The 15,873-nt window shown below is 45.7% G+C and overlaps 1 protein-coding gene across 4 annotated transcripts in view; it reads right to left on the bottom strand.

The window, feature by feature from the left end:
- ADGRG2 (adhesion G protein-coupled receptor G2) overlaps positions 1–13,382 on the bottom strand; it is a 130,126-nt gene extending 116,744 nt beyond the window's left edge. For all 4 annotated transcript variants that reach the window (XM_077887540.1, XM_077887541.1, XM_077887542.1 and 1 more), the window contains exon 1: positions 13,239–13,382. The gene's annotated coding sequence lies outside the window, so the exon portion shown is untranslated. The remainder of the gene's footprint in view (positions 1–13,238) is intronic.
- Positions 13,383–15,873: the final 2,491 nt, after the last annotated feature.

The raw sequence follows: 15,873 nt of genomic DNA, 5'->3' as shown, positions 1-15,873 counted from the left end.
AAATCACTGTTCTCACCAGAAGCTTTTGGACTTAACCCAAGAAAGAGATGGACACTCATGTTAGAAAAAGAATATTTAGTGTCTTCCAAGTGCTGGAAATTATATTAGGCAATTTAAATGTATCATTCATTCATCAAATATTTATTGAATACCTACTATATACCAAATACTATTCTATGCACTGGGCATAGAGTATGGGTCCTGCTTACATTCTAGCTTAAGGAAAGAAGGAGAGGAAAGAGAGGAAAGGGGGAACAATAAATATACAAATAAACAAGAAAACTAATGTAATGATAAAAGCGCAATGTTGAGAATTGAAATAAGATGAGAAGGATACAAAGGGTGACTTGTTGGTTATTCTAGATCAAGTAATCATAGGTGATATTTAAACTGAGATATAGGGGATCCCTGGGTGGCTCAGTGGTTTAGCGCCTGCCTTTGGCACAGAGCATGATCCTGGAGTCCCGAGATCTAGTTCCACATCAGGCTCCCTGCATGGAGCCTGCTTCTCCCTCTGACTGTGTCTCTGCCTCTCTCTCTCAGTGTCTGTGTGTGTGTGTGTGTGTGTGTGTGTGTGTCTCATGAATAAATAAAATCTTAAAAAAAACCTGAGATATAAATGATGAGAAACCAGCCATAGGAAGATTGGGGAGGGGACAAAGAGAACATTCCAGGGAGAAAAGTTAATACAAAAGGAGCTTGATGTGCTGGAAGAATGAAAAGGAGGATAGTGATCCTCAACAGGGACAGGTGAACAGCAGGGGAGGGACATCCAATTAATGCTTCTAAAAAGATGCTCTAGCTGCTGTATGGGAAATGGATTATAGGAGGCCACCACAATTATCCAAGAATGAGATGGTGGCAGACTGACATAGATGGAGGAGTATATCTAGGGATATACTTTGGGAGCCAAATTGACGAGATGCACTGATGGGCTTTGGATGTGGGGCATGAAACTTGTAGGCTTGGGACTTGGCAACTGGATGGATGGTGGTGCCATAGACAGAGATGGGGAGACAATCAGATTTGGCTGGCAGGTGGCAGGGAATCCCATTTTGCTCTGAAACACTGAGTTCGAGATGCCAAGTCGATAGCCATGTGGATTAGTCTTTTTCTGTTTCAAGATTTTTAAATTTTAATATTCAAAAAACCTAAAATATTTAAGAGCGTGATTCTCTCTGTGCTTTCTTCCCCATTTTTCATTTCTATAGTTCCCATTTAGGAGCCTTTTAATGTTTCAAGTTCCCCCCAAAATTTTCAACATTCTTAGAATTGGCCAATTGATCAACATTGTTTTATAGTATTTCTCGATGATATTTTTGAGCCAGTATAAAGGTCTCAAAGCTATTTTTTAAGATAATGAGACTGACTCTACATTTTAATCTCATAGAAGTTAGTGCAGTATGAATGCCATGCTAAGGAGGCTGGAGTTCACTTTTTAAAATCAGTGTAAATGCATGAGTTCTGGAATCTAATGTACAGCATGGTGGCTTCAGATAACAATACTTGTATTGTATACTTGAAGTTTGCTAAAAGGGTAGATCCTAACTGTTCACACACACACCAAAACAAAGGTAAACTATGAGAGGTGGTGGATGTTAGCTTGAGTGTGGGGATTACTTCACAATGTATACCTATATAAAAACAGCGAATTGTACACCTTAAACATATACAATTTGTGTTCAGCAACTATACCTCAATAAAGTTGGGGGAGGGAGATAGTATATATAATTTTTTTAAAGACTTTATTTATTTATGGGATGCCTGGGTGGCTCATCAGTTGAGCATCTGCCTTTTGCTCAGGGCGTGATCCCAGGGTCCTGGGGATCAAATCCCGCATCGGGCTCCCTGCAAGGAGGCTGCTTCTCCCTCTGCCTATGTCTCTGCCTCTTTTTCTGTGTCTCTCATGAATAAATAAATAAGAAATCTTAAAGATTTTATTTACTTATTCATGAGAGACATAGAGGTGGAGACATAGGCAGAGGAGAAGCAGGCCCCCTGTGGGGAACCTGATGCCGGACTTGATCCCAGGACCCCAGGATCATGCCCTGAGCCAAAGGCAGCCGCTCAACCACTGAGCCACCCTGGTGCCCTATACAACATTTTTAAATGAACGGATTAGTGGATCTTTAAGGTCACAGCTGCAGGTACTGGCCTCTAGAGGAAACATAAAGCCATGGGACTGGGGTGGGGGTGGGGGGGTCATCTCAGGAGAAGCTGTAAAGAGAAGAAAAGGAGTCCCCGGGCCCTGGAGGGACACTGACCTTTGTAGGTTGAGCAGAGAAGGAGGAGTCAGAAATGAAGGCTTAGAATAATTAGAATAAGTTACCAGCAAGAGTAGGAAAGCATAGTACAAGAAAGTATGCAATGGAAGCCACAGGGAGGAAGAGTTCGCCGAAGGCGGTGATGACTGACAGGATCAAATGCCACTGCAAAGTCAAGCACAGTCAGAGAAATGGCGGCTGCCATGTTTGGGAACGTGGTGTTCACAGAGAACTGATGAGAAGAGAATCAGGACAGGACTCTGATTAGATCACACCTGGAAGACTGTGTGGTGATGAAGTATGTGTGGTCTCTGAAGAGGCTCCTCTGAGAAGGGGTGACGAGTATTGCGGGGGTGACAGGTGGGGGCTGTGGAGCCAGAGGGGATATTATACATTAGAGCACTGACTGTAAGCTAATGGAAATGATCCAGAAAAGAGAGAGGGTGCATTGAAGCAGGAAAGAAGGAGGGAGACAGGGCATCTGGGTGGCTCAGTGGTTTAGCGCTGCCTTCAGCCCAGGGCCTGATCCTGGAGTCCCAGGATTGAGTCCCACGTTGGGCTCCCTGCATGGAGCCTGCTTCTCCCTCTGCCTGCATCTCTGCCTCTCTCTCTGTGTCTCTCATGAATAAATGAATAAAATCTTTAAAAAAGAAAAAAGAATTACAGTCTTCACAATGTGAGAACAAAAATAATGAAGTACAAAACACTGGAGAAAATAGGAATTCAGGAGTCCATCTCAATAAGAAATACATGAATAAAAAAATCAATGGGGAAGAAGGAAGGAGTCTTGTTGAGGGCCACCTGGCAAATGGGGAGGGAATATCAGAGTTGGAAAATCATTATTTTCAGCCATCCTATTAAAGACTGGATCAGGCAAAAATCACCCCTGTGTGCTAAACCTAGAGAGAAAACCTGATGAGGAGCAGGCTACGTGTGTCCTTCCCCAGATGACTCACTTGGAAGGAAGAAACCAGTACCGACAAAGTGGAGAAATTAGACAACACCTTGACCAGGGGATCAAAATTAACATTCACCAAGGTGGAAGAGATAGACATCCATGTAGAGGCCACTTCTAGGCAAACAGGCTTGACCAATGGACCGCGGAGAGGGCCAGAGTGACCCCCTGGCTGAATACAGACAGGCCCATCAGGCAACCCCCCCAAAATAGCCCCAGGCCCTAACTAATGGGCTACTTACAAGCAGTTCTCAAAAAGGGGAACGTTCCATATGTCACCATACTTCCTCATCTTCCCCCTTTAAAAACAGCCCCCAGCCACTGCCTCACTGCAGACCCTCTCCTCTGCTGTCCGCCCACCGCTCCCTCTGCTCCCTCGGTGTAGCCAATAAGCGTCTATCTCCTCTGTTCTGCCTAGGATGAATGCTTTCAACTCCTGCGCCACAGACTCGACTGTTGGCCCCCATCAGATCAAGACACCCCATTCAGGCACCAGAATCCGGGCATCGCGGGCCACCAGCTGTGATACCCCGAGGACACAACATCATCTTTTCAGTATCTGACCCAAAATGCATAATCTGTATCTAGTCACAAGAAGCATCAAACAAACCCAAAATGATGAAGGTTCTCTAAAAAAGAGAGGGGGCCGGTCTGTCTGTATCCTAAATACTGAAGCCGAGAAGCATTTGCCACCCCAAGATATGCCTCTTTGGCATAAGGGGATTATTTCTAAGAAAAGCAGATGCAAGAGAATCTCTGAAAACCCATTAGACGTTACCTTTTTGGAAGAGGCACTTACAAGTATCAGGGAGACCTCCACCTGTAAGGGTGCCTTCCTCCGTACCAAGGGAGGGGGCTGCTCTCTATCTTTAGAAACCCTTGTCAGTAGAGAAGGCAGGGCTTAACTCTGCATCACAGCCCTATGTGTTTACTGGGCTCTGCGAGTCGCCTCCCAGAACTGCCTTTCCCCCTCTCCCCCCAGATTTCCTTTGGGCCTTAGCAGGAGATGGGGCTTAAGGTGCTGACTTGGGCCATTTCGGTGAGTTAGTTGTCCTGGATCCGTGCCATGTATACAGGAGGTGCACGTGTTCTTCAAGTTCTTTGTTTTTCTCTTGTTAATCTGTCTCGTATCATGGGGCGGCGGGGGGGGGGGGGTGTGCAAGGGAAAATCACTTTTCCTTCCCCACAGCGCCAATGTCATAAAAGACAAAGACTATGGAAACGTTCCAGACTAAAGGCAGCTAAGACACAAGATCACTAAATGCCCACACCTCTAGAGCAAATCCTATGCTAGAAGGAAAAAATGCTGTCAAGGATGTTATCACGTCTATTGTCTAACTTGGAAGACAAAGAGCAGATTAGGTAAACAAACAGACAAAAACAAATGGCAGATTAGGTAACAGTATAATATGGATGTTAAATTTACCGAAGTTGATGGCGGCGCTGTGGTTATGTGAGAGAATATTCTTATTCTTAGGAAAACCATACTGAAGTGCTTAAGAGTAAAGCCATGCTGCATGTAACATCCTCAAAGGGCTCAGACAAGGGTTGTGCGTGCAGAGCATAAAGCAAATGGGGTAAAATGCTAATAGAAGAATCTGGATAAAGGGCATATGGGTTTTCTCTGTACAGTTTTAATTTTTGCAACTTTTTTGCAAGGTTTGAAATTATTTCCAGATAAAAAGCTTTGATTTATTTAAAGTAAGCTCCACACTGAGCATGGGGCTTGAACTCACTACGGAGATTAAGAGTTGCGTGCTCTACTGTGTGAGCCAGCCAGACACCCCTCCACATAAAAAGCTTTTAAAGGGGGCAGAGGAGAAGGAATATGTCCTTAAGAAGGCAAAGAGGATAAGAGGCCCAGAGCCCAGAAAAGCAGCCAGTCTCTGGCACACTGGGAAAGTCTCATTCAGTTTCACAGCACCAGTGGGGAGCACCATGAGTATTCAGTATTTGTAGGAATGTGAGCATGTTGTGGGTTTGTGCACCAGGGATCTAAGTAAAGTAGGCTGCTGTCTAATGAGCCAGAGTCAGCAGCTGATTTAGGAGTGCTGAGAAAATAAAAGGTGTCAAACAGCTGTTCTGGAGAAGAGAAAAGGAGACCTACCACCCAAGCATGGTAGGCTTGCTGGGCAATGCTGGAAGTCCACTTGAGGTTTACTAGTAAGGTCAAGACCTAGACCTAGACGTCCGTATTTATTCTGAAAACTCCCCGAATGGTTTCAGTGGGCAGCCAGCTTTCGGAACTACTGTACTAAGGCAGGGTTTCTCAAGCCCAACACTATGGGCTTTTGGGCCACATCATTCTTGGTTGCAGAGCAAAGGGGGAGAGGGTCTTGTGCATTATAGGATGTTTAGCAACATCCCCGGCCTCTACTCACTAGATGTCAGCAGCACCCCCACCTCTGCCAGTCATGACAACCATAAATGTCTCCAAACGTTGCCAAATGTCCTCAGGGAGCCAAAAGCGGCCCTGGTTGAGAACCACTCTGTTAAGGAATAAAGGCCATAAATACGACGTGCTTAAAAAGGTTCGGAATTGGGTGTGCTCCTTGTTGCCATGAGCACTGTAGGTAAGAACACAGACTCTAAAATCACATGGTCTGTGTTCAAATTCCAGATCCGTTATCTTTTGGGATGACCCTGGCCAAGTTACCTAGCCCCTCTGTGCTTCAGTTTCCTCATCTGTAAAATGATAATAGCACCTGCCTCCAGAACTTGGAAGGACTAAATGGGTGAATATATGTAAAGCAGTAAGAGCAGTGCCTGCTCATTAAATATTAGCTATTAGCTATCATTATTACCATCACGGAATCAGAAATGGAGTAAATACCAGATGTCTGTTGATTAATGGACTGTTTTTTTTAAGATTTTATTTATTTATTCATGAGAGACACAGAGAGAGAGAGGCAGAGACAAGGGCAGAGGGAGAAGCAGGCTCCATGCAGGGAGCTGGACGTGGGACTCGATCCCGGGTCTGCAGGATCACGCCCTGGGCTGAAGGCAGGCACTAAACCGCTGAGCCACGCAGGGATCCCCGATTAATGGACTGTTTACATTAAAATATATTCCATCCTTAACCAACAGAAGGTGCTACACTAAACCAGAACAGAAAGACAGAATTCATTGAATTTCTCTTAGGATTAGTGGCCTGATTTCTTCCAGTTTCCAGGCACACTCATTCATCCGGTTGACAAATGTTTATTGAGCACCTACTATGTCCCCCTGTTCTAGGTCCTGAGAACACAACAGTGAGCAAGTTACACAAAGTCCTCGCTCTCTGGGAACTTATATTCTAGCGGGGAAAAGAAGACATGGAATCAGTAAACAAATAATCAAATGATACAATTGCAGATAATAGTTTTATGAAGGAAACAAAAGCAGGATGCAGGACGGGAATTCACAGTGGTAAAGAGGGAATGTTGTTTTGGAAGGACGTTCAGAGAAGAGAATGACATGGCAACAAGTTAGGCGATCATCTGATGAAACGGTGCTCCAGACGAGCAGCACCGCAAAGCTGGTGTGCTTGGGGAAGGGTGAGAACAGGGGTGAAGGCTGTACAGGGCCTCAGAGGCTACAATGAACAACTGGGGTCTTATTCGAAGTGTGGTAGAGATTATTAGAGAGCTTTGAGCAGGGACGCCTGGGTGGCTCAGCGGTTGGGCGTCTGCCTTCGGCTCAGGGCATGACCCCGGGGTACCGGGATCGGGTCCCACATCAGGCTCCCTACATGGAGCCTGCTTCTCCCTCTGCCTGTGTCTCTGCCTCTCTATATATATCTTTCATTAATAAATAAAATCTAAAAAAAAAGAGAGAGAGAGCTTTGAGCAGTGGGTTTACAAGACTGCATTTATGACCTGTTCTGTGGGGTCAAGGGTGGATGCTGGTTTAGAGGCTACACAGTAATTCCAGAGACAAATGTCTCCCTTTGCAGGGTAATAGGATCTGATATAAAATGAATCTGTCTAGGACCCAGTTCAGCAGTTTGGGGGCTTAGAAACTAACAGGACAGAGGGTGTTTCATGAAAGAGTGGTTGAATCCATTTGTAGGGCAATGATCACCATTTTTTTTAAGGTTTTATTATTCCAGGAGCCCGATCCCAGGAGCCCAGGATCATGACCTGAGCAGATCATGACCTGAGCCAAAGGCAAACGCTCAACCACTGAGCCACCCAGGCGTCCCTGATCATCATTTTTAAATGAAATAGGACAGATGGAAGAAAACGGAAGATATCAGAATATACTGCACAAAGGCAAAATGCATAAGACTGTGAGATTCTATTTCAATCATATATAGGTAGGTTATACCAGGCTGAGCTATAAAATCTACTTCTCACTATGGATGGCGGGCCGGAAAGTTTGCAAACACTACCAAAAGCTACCTTATTTATTCATAAGGAGCTCATATAATCTGTCCCTTTATTTTCTCCCTTTCTCACTGTAGCTGGTATCCCCCCAAATGAGGACATTATAAAAAGCTCCAAAGGTAGTATCTTCATAGTCTAAATAAAATGATTGATTTATACTACACTTACCTTCTCCTCCAGGGAGATCAAAATATGACCCTCCAAAGAAGCTGGGAAGAGTGACTCATCTCTAAACTGTTGGGCTTTTTCAATGGGAAAAAAAGAGTCTAAGCAGAATATGAAATTTTAAAGTTAAACTTTAGACATTTAGAGCTCCACATGCAAAGAAACTTCCTTGAAGGTAGTAAGAATAACCACCGGATCTCTACAGCAAGCATAATACCCAGTAGTAAAGTGTTAGAATCATTCCCATCCAAATCAGATACTCCTGAACTGTGCCCTAGAGGGAAGCCTAGCCACTAAGGCAAGCAATCCCTATATTGTTTCATTTCCAGACAGTCTGATTGTCTACTTTAAAAATCCAAGAAAACTGACTGGGAGACTTTGAACTAATAAAAGTTCAGTAATGTGGCTTGAATGTGATAGACCTACAAAAAAATTTAATAGCCTTTCTACACAAGAGTCTAGTAATTATAAAATGAAATGGGGATAAATGATATAATTTCTAAAAGCAATAATAATTACACTCACAAAAACAATCTAGGAATTCACCTGACAAGAATGTGTAAGACCTACAGTGTGGTATAGGCATAAGGACAAACACACACACAGATCAAGGGAACATAACAGAGTTCAAAAATAGCCCCACACAGAGACTCCTGGGTGGCTCATCAGTTAAGTGTCTGCCTTCGGCTCAGGCCGTGATCCTGGAGTCCCAGGATCAAGTCCCACATCGGGTTCCCTGCGTGGAGCCTGCTTCTCCCTCTGCCTGTGTCTCTGCCTCTCTCTCTCTGTCTCTCAAGAATAAATAAATAAAATCTTAAGAAAAAAATAAAAGCACACAGGGGCGCCTGGGTGGCTCAGTAAGTTAAAAGTCCAACTCTTGGGATGCCTGGGTGGCTCAGCAGTTAAGCGCCTGCCTTCCAGCTCAGGGCGTGATCCTGGAGTCCCAGGATCAAGTCCCACATCTGGATCCCTGCAAGGAGCCTGCTTCTCCCTCTGCCTGTGTCTCTGCCTCTCTCTGTGTGTCTCTCATGAATAAATAAATAAATAAAATCTTTTTTAAAAAAGAGTCCAACTCTTGATTCTGGCTCAGGTCACAATCTCAGAGTTGTGAGATGGAGCCCTGTGTCAAGCCACACTGGGTGTGGAGCCTGCTTAAGATTCTCTCTCCCTCTACCTCTGCCCCTCTCCACTAGCCCCTTAAAATAAATACATAAATTAATAAACAAACCCACACATATACTGTCAATTGATTTTTGACAAAGGGGCCAAGGGGATACAAGGAGGGAAGTACAGTCTTTTCAACAAATGGTGTTGGAACAACTGGCTATCTATATGGACAAAAGTGAATCTTGACCTATACAAAACTTAACTGAAAGGAAGTCATAAACCTACTTATAAATGACAAAACTAAAAAAATAAAAATAAAAAAAATAAATGACAAAACTATAAAATGTCCAGAAGGAAGCACAGGATAAAATCTCAGTAAACGTGAGGTAGACAAAGATTCATCAGACAGGTTACTAAAATTGCAATCTATAAAAGGAACAAAACCTGATAAATTAGACCTATCAAAACTGAAAATTTCCGCTCTTCAAAAAAACATCAGTAATTCCACTTATATGATATATAAGTCAAATAAAATAGTCAAAGTCATAGAAACAAAGAGTAGGATGGTGGTGGCCAGGGGCTGGGGGAGGGGGAAATGGGGAGTTAGTGTTCAGTGGGCACAAGGCTTCAGTTGTACACATTGAATACATTCTAGAGATCTGCTATACATCACAGTGCCTATAGCTAATAGTACTATACTATACACTTAAAAATTTAGGAGGGTAGATCTCAAGTTAAGGGTTCTCGAATCACAATAAAAAGAAAGAAAATGAAAAGGCAAGCCACAGACTAAAAGAAAATATTTGCAATATAGGTATCTGACTTGTATCCAGATATGATCTGTGAAGAACTCTCCCGATTCAATCAGACAAACGATACAGTCTTGAAAAACAGACATTTCAGAAAAGATACACAAATGACCAAAAAGCACATGCAAAGATGCTCAACATCACTAGTCATCAACGACGTGCCAACTAAAACCACAAGTGCTGCCACCACAAACCCACTGGAATAGCTAAGATAAAATTAACCGACAATACCTAGCACTGCTGACGAGCATGCTGTGCAACTGGACCTCTCATGCACTGCTGCTGGTGGTAGTGCACTGCGGTGTGGCCGCTTGGGAAAAGTGTGGCGCTTTCTGGCACAGTTAAATTTACCACACAATCCCTCCGCAATCCCACTCCTAGGTATCCACCAGAGTGGAATGAGAGTGTAAGCTGTATGTGAATAAATATTTGGCCCCAAATAAACTTGGCCCTGTTTATAGCCACCGAAAGTCAGCAAAAGGATAAAAAAAAAAAAACTGTGGAATAGTACTCAGCAATAAAAAGGAACAAATTATGGATTCCCACGACACTGATAAATCTCAAATGCGTTGTGCGAGGTGGAAGGAGCCAGACTCAGAAGGCTACATCATGTGTGGATCCACTCACAGGGCATTCTGGAAAAGATAAACTGATAGTAACAGCAAATAAATCAATGGTTGCCAGGGGACGAGAGTGGTGGAGGAGGCTGACCACCAAGGGTCAATAAGGAATCTTCTGGAGTGACCGAATTCTTCTCTATCTTGCTACAGTGCTCATTAGATGCCTATATGTATCTGGCAAAACGTATAGAACTATACACGAAAAGGGTGAATGTTATTATACGTAAATTATACCTCAATTTCAAAAATATGGAATCAACTCAAGAATTAATTAAGTAGTTTTATAAAATGGAACAGAGTGTTCACAGAATCTTATTTGACTGAGAGGATTTATTTTATGGTAATTTTTACCAAATGTTTAGCCTATTTCTTAACTTCCACTACCCCCACCTCATACCTTGTCCCCAAAATAAGTTCCATGTGAATTAAAGACCCACATATTTTAAAAACCATAAACATCTTAAAAGAATTTTTTTGCCCTCTATCTTGAGGTAGGGAAGGCCTTTCTCAGCAAGGCATCGAAACCAGCTCCCGGGTTTTTACTAAAAGCAGAATCTCATTTCTATCCTCTTAATTATTAACATCACAGAAACACATTCTCTGCCCCCCCCCCCCCCCCACGCAACATTTTCTTTTTCTTCTTTAACGGTGCTCTTCTGAGTTTGTAGCAAGTATTTGAAAGGGACTTGGCATTCTCAGGCAGCAAAATGGAAAAATGTGTTTGCCAATTTCTCGTGAGCAATGAAAGCATCAGGAACCTACACAGTGATGTCCCCCTCTGCGTCCCAGACCAGACTCAGCCACACCACAACCACACGAGAGCCCCCAGAAGGAACACGCAGGCCACGCAAAAGCAGCTTCTTAACTGGCTCCCTAACACCTGAGCAAACTCACTTTGCCATTTCTGGAAGGCTGTTCATGGTACCAAAACCACGGCTTTCCTTTCCCTGCCAAACCCACCAATGAAATTCCTTTTCTCAGACGTTTTTCTCCCTCTGCTGAACAAAATCATGTCCATAATTAAAGTTCAACTTCTTTTTCTTTTCTGTTTCCAACCTTTTTTTTTTTCTAGAACATCACACACACCTGGAATCTGGGGCTTGGGCAAGCATTATCCATACAGAAAACACCCTGCATTTCTTCAGTATTTTTCAATAGCAAAATCTGCTCTATCCCCCTTTTAAGGAAAGTCACCTTGCAAGGATGTGGGAATGATAAAAGCAGCGGGAATACGATCAGGGCTTGGCATCGCCCCGAGGCCCTGTAAAACAATACTCCTGAACAGCTATAAAATTTGGCCACTTTTTGCTTTCCAGCTTTGCATTTGAGTTGTAAAAGCAGCCAAACCAAGCAATGTCCAGCTCCTTTCAGATCTTAATTAAGCAAAACTTTGAGATACTAGACAGGGCTCCCCAAATCCTTTGGGAATGACACATACTTTGTCACTTAATTTACAAATTGTTATGACGTCGAACTTAATTGCATTGTCTACTAATGATTCTGCTCTTAATAAATTGCTAACTATTAAAATTAATAAAGCGGTAAGTATTGGCATATGTATAGCTGAGGTTACACTCACGGGCTTATCTCTTCAAACAGCCAAAGAGAAGGGAAGAAAGATGGGAGGAACTGCAACATCAGCTAGCCTTTGGCTTAATAAATCTTCACTCTCCATCACCCACCAGCTCTTAAACCTGATCAAAGAAACGGGTCCTTTTTCTGCCTCCGGGGACTATAGACAGGATCAGCTACATCATTTGTGAGGACCCGGTGCAAAATGAAAATGCGAAGCCCGGCGTTCAAAAATTACCAAGAATTTCAACAGCGACAGCAAAGCATGTAAACCGAGTACAGGCTGCACGTCCGCGAAGCCAGCTCGATCAACGGATAATTTATTTGGCTAGTAAGCTGGTAAGGAAAGTAAAGCATTTCGCTTCTGAATGAAGAGCAATCAATTTCCTGTGTGTGTCTAGGGTGGAGCTGGGACTATAAAGTCTTAGGACTTCTTCTACCGATCTCTCACTTTTCCTAAGGTTTTCAGCCTGTTGGACAAAAAGGACCTCTGCAGTACCTACCATATAAAATGTGGTCCAGGGAGCCGCAGCATCAGTATCACGTGGGGGCTTCTTAGAAACGCACACTGTCGGGCCCCACCCCAGACCTACTGAATCGGAATCTGCATTTTAACAAGATTCCCAGGGGATTCGTGGGGGACAAGACAAACTAAGTGTCACTTTCCAGGAAGCTACGGAAAACCCTCTGCCGCCTGCCTCATCTGACTCTGGCAAAGCCCATCGACTCTCCTCCTCTTATACATACTTCCAGGGCCTCGAAAGGGCAAGTCCCTGTTGGAAAGCGGTCACTCGAGACCTCCAGCCTCTTCCTTCCCCACCGTGCTCACCCCCAGGCCTCGGGCTGTAGCTCCATCCCGCCGCGCGCCCCGCCACCTGCTCTGGATCCCGCCACACAGCGCTGCGCGGAGCCGTCGGGTCCCGAGGCGCGTTCGCGCTCCGCTAGCTCCGCCACACCCCACCCGCCCGGGGCGGTAAACTGAGTCCCCCAAGGGTCTGGTCTCCAAGACCGCCCGCGCGAACAAGATCCGTGGCTCCGCTTCCCGGAGGGGCGGGAAGAGTTGGAGCCCGTTTGAGGCTTCTGGAGACACACGCCGGCCCCCTAGCCCTCGGAGAACGCGTCGCCGGAGCCCCTTTCCCGTGGCGAGCACTCTCCCACGTCGGGGGGCCGGGCCCCGGGGCTCGGCCGCTCTGCCCCTGCCTTTCAGGGCGGCCGCGGGCTCCGAGTCGGCGCCGCAGCCGAGCGGAGGGGGCGTTCGCCCCGCTGTCCGGTCGCCCTCCGGGTCCAGGCGCTCCGCCCCGGCCGCCCGCGCCCGTCGCCAGCTCCCGGGCTGGGTCTCAGGAGCCCGCGGGCGACTCTTCCCTGCGCCGCGCGCTTACCTGCCGATCCCGGCAGACGGACTGGCTGCGGGCGCCCTCCGACACTCCTTGTCCCCTCTCCCCCGAGCCGCGTCCCTCCCTCTTCCCGCCGGCTGGGCGCCGCCCCCGCCGCTCCGGGACCGCTCGGCCGCCCGCTCTCCAGCTGCCCTGCGCGGCGTGGCGCGTCCGGCGCTCGGCGGCGGCGAGGCTGGGCGCGGAGGCTGGGCGCGGAGGTGGGGAGCGGGCGGGGCGCCGAGGGAGGAGGGTGTGAGCGACTGGCGCGGCTGGCCGAAGCCCGGCGGGGAGCTCGGGCAGGGGGGCGGGGAAAATCCGGCCCGCGGGCTGGGCGGCCCCCCCACCCCCGCGGCGCCCCTGGACTCCCTGGACCGCGCGACCCTCGGATGCCCCGCGTCGGTTCGGCGCGCTCCTGGGAGACCCTCAACCTCCAACCACCCCCCTCACCTTTAGAGGTCGCCCTGGTACCCACATGCCTGTCCCACCATTTTCAGCACCGTGCTCTGTGATGCGTGGGAACCCCGAGGTCTCCCCTCTGCCGCAGTAGCCCCAACTCAGAGATCATATGTCAGGCCACTGGCGGAGAGGAAAATGTCCTGGGAAAGGTTTTAGCTCCATGGTTATTTGGTGAAGCGCAGGTTACAGCGGATACCTTAGAAACTGGGATCCCCAGCCCTCGGCTTGCTGAATGTATGTGTTGGAGAATGGGGAGGTGGTATATGGAGTGAGCGGTCTCTCGTCCCTTCTATCTTTTCTGTTAGCATCTCCTCCCTGAGCACGTTGACAGGGTAGGAACCAGATCTGGATGGGACTTAGAGATCATCTACCAGCTTGTCAAAGTACCCCATGTTACAGATGGGAAAATGGAGGCCTGGGGGCCTTGACTCCGATCTACAATTCTAATTACTTGTAGTTAATACAATTCCAATTACTTGTAGTTACGAGGGGGGAAAAATAAGCACTCTGAATTCCCTCTCTGCCTCCTTTTACTGCTGCCCAACTACCCACTTCAGCCCTACCCTTTATAGTCAAATAGCATCTATATTTGCAAAATGCTTTATCACTCAAAAAGGCACAATTCTCTTTCATTAAAACCTGCAGGAGAATAGTCCATTGTTCTTTACCACCGAACCAAGCTTCTAGATTCTGAACTGCATTCACAGCTCTAGAGAAGGTGTTTATAAAGTGCAGGTCTGCAGAGCACATCCTGGCTGACTCTGCCATATTAGATACAACCCCAGGTAAGATGTACTCTGCTTTGCAGGAGGGGTTGAGTTTGTTTTGCAAACGCCAACTTATTAACACTCACAACATTCTAGCTGGATAAATGAATGGAAAGTGTTTTCAGAGAGACTTTTGACTGGTTGGATTAAGGGGGAGTGGAGATCCGGAAGCTCATCCAGGTTACATAACAAGGTGGAGGCAGAATTATGCTAAGGGGGAAGACAGTATATTTTAATAAACAGGTTTAATGATACTCCAAAGGATTAAATTGTTTCTCTTTGCATTAACTTCACAATTGCATATCTTCGACTTACTGGAAAGTAGACTTCATATTGTGTACAGCCACCAAAAACCTCAGACACTGCTATTTGGCAGAACCTATTGAAACTCAGCATACGACTACCCCATGTCCGGCAATTGCCCTTCTAGGTGTATACCCAACAGAAAGGAGTGCATATGTTTACCAAAGGATATGAACGAGAATGTTCATAGCAGTGTCTTTCTAAGAGCTCTAGATTAAAAGCTACCCAAATGTCCCTCAGCAGTAGAACGGATTGAAAACATTGCGGTGGTATAGTCACAAAATGGAACACCAAACAGCAAGGAAAAAGCATGAACCATTGCTACAGAGTATAGACGGAATTCACAAACAATACCGAGCAGAAGAAATCAGACATGAAAGCATATGTACAATGTGATCCCGTTTATGCAAAGTATAAAACAGGCAAAACCAATAATCAGGTTAGTGGTCATTGAGAAGTTGGTGACTGGAGGGACTTACAAGGGGGATCAGAAGGTCATGTCTGCAGGTGGTCTTGTTTCTTTATCTGGGTGCTACTTACATGGATGTATTAAGTTTGTGAAAATTCATTGAGCTGCTCGTCTATGATATGTGCACTTTCCCTACGTATGTTTACTTCAAGAAAAGAGTTAACGTCTGTATAGATCATATGAAAAGTTGCTTGAATTTCTAAAGTAAGTGTGATGCTGTGATGCCAGAATAAATATAGTTTTCCTTTAAAAAAAAAACTTTGCTGTTGGGGCACCTGGGTGCCTCAGTGGTTGAGTGTCTGCCTTTGGTTCAGGTCGTGATCCAGGATCCTAGGATCAGGTTCCATAGCAGGTTCCCCATGGGAGCCTGCTTCTCCCTCTGTCTATGTCTCTGCCTCTCTCTCTCTCTCTCTCTCTCTCTCTCCTTTTCTCTCTCTCTCTCTCTCTCTCTCTCGGTCTCTCATGAATAAATAAATAAAATCTTTTAAAAAATACTTAAAGGAAATATGTCTAAAACGCAAAAATGAGATGCTCCTTAGCCTAAAATTAAAGTTCAGATTTTGATGCACTTCCACCCAAACTTCCATTCCCCTTGGCACACACTGTCAGGTCAACATAACTCTGCCATCCTTACTGAAGGAAGAGG

This window comes from Canis aureus, chromosome X, assembly GCF_053574225.1.
Source record: "Canis aureus isolate CA01 chromosome X, VMU_Caureus_v.1.0, whole genome shotgun sequence".
NCBI classification, from domain to species: Eukaryota; Metazoa; Chordata; class Mammalia; order Carnivora; family Canidae; genus Canis; species Canis aureus.
Note: the sequence above shows the minus strand (reverse complement) of the source record. Positions and strands in the feature narration are given on the sequence as shown.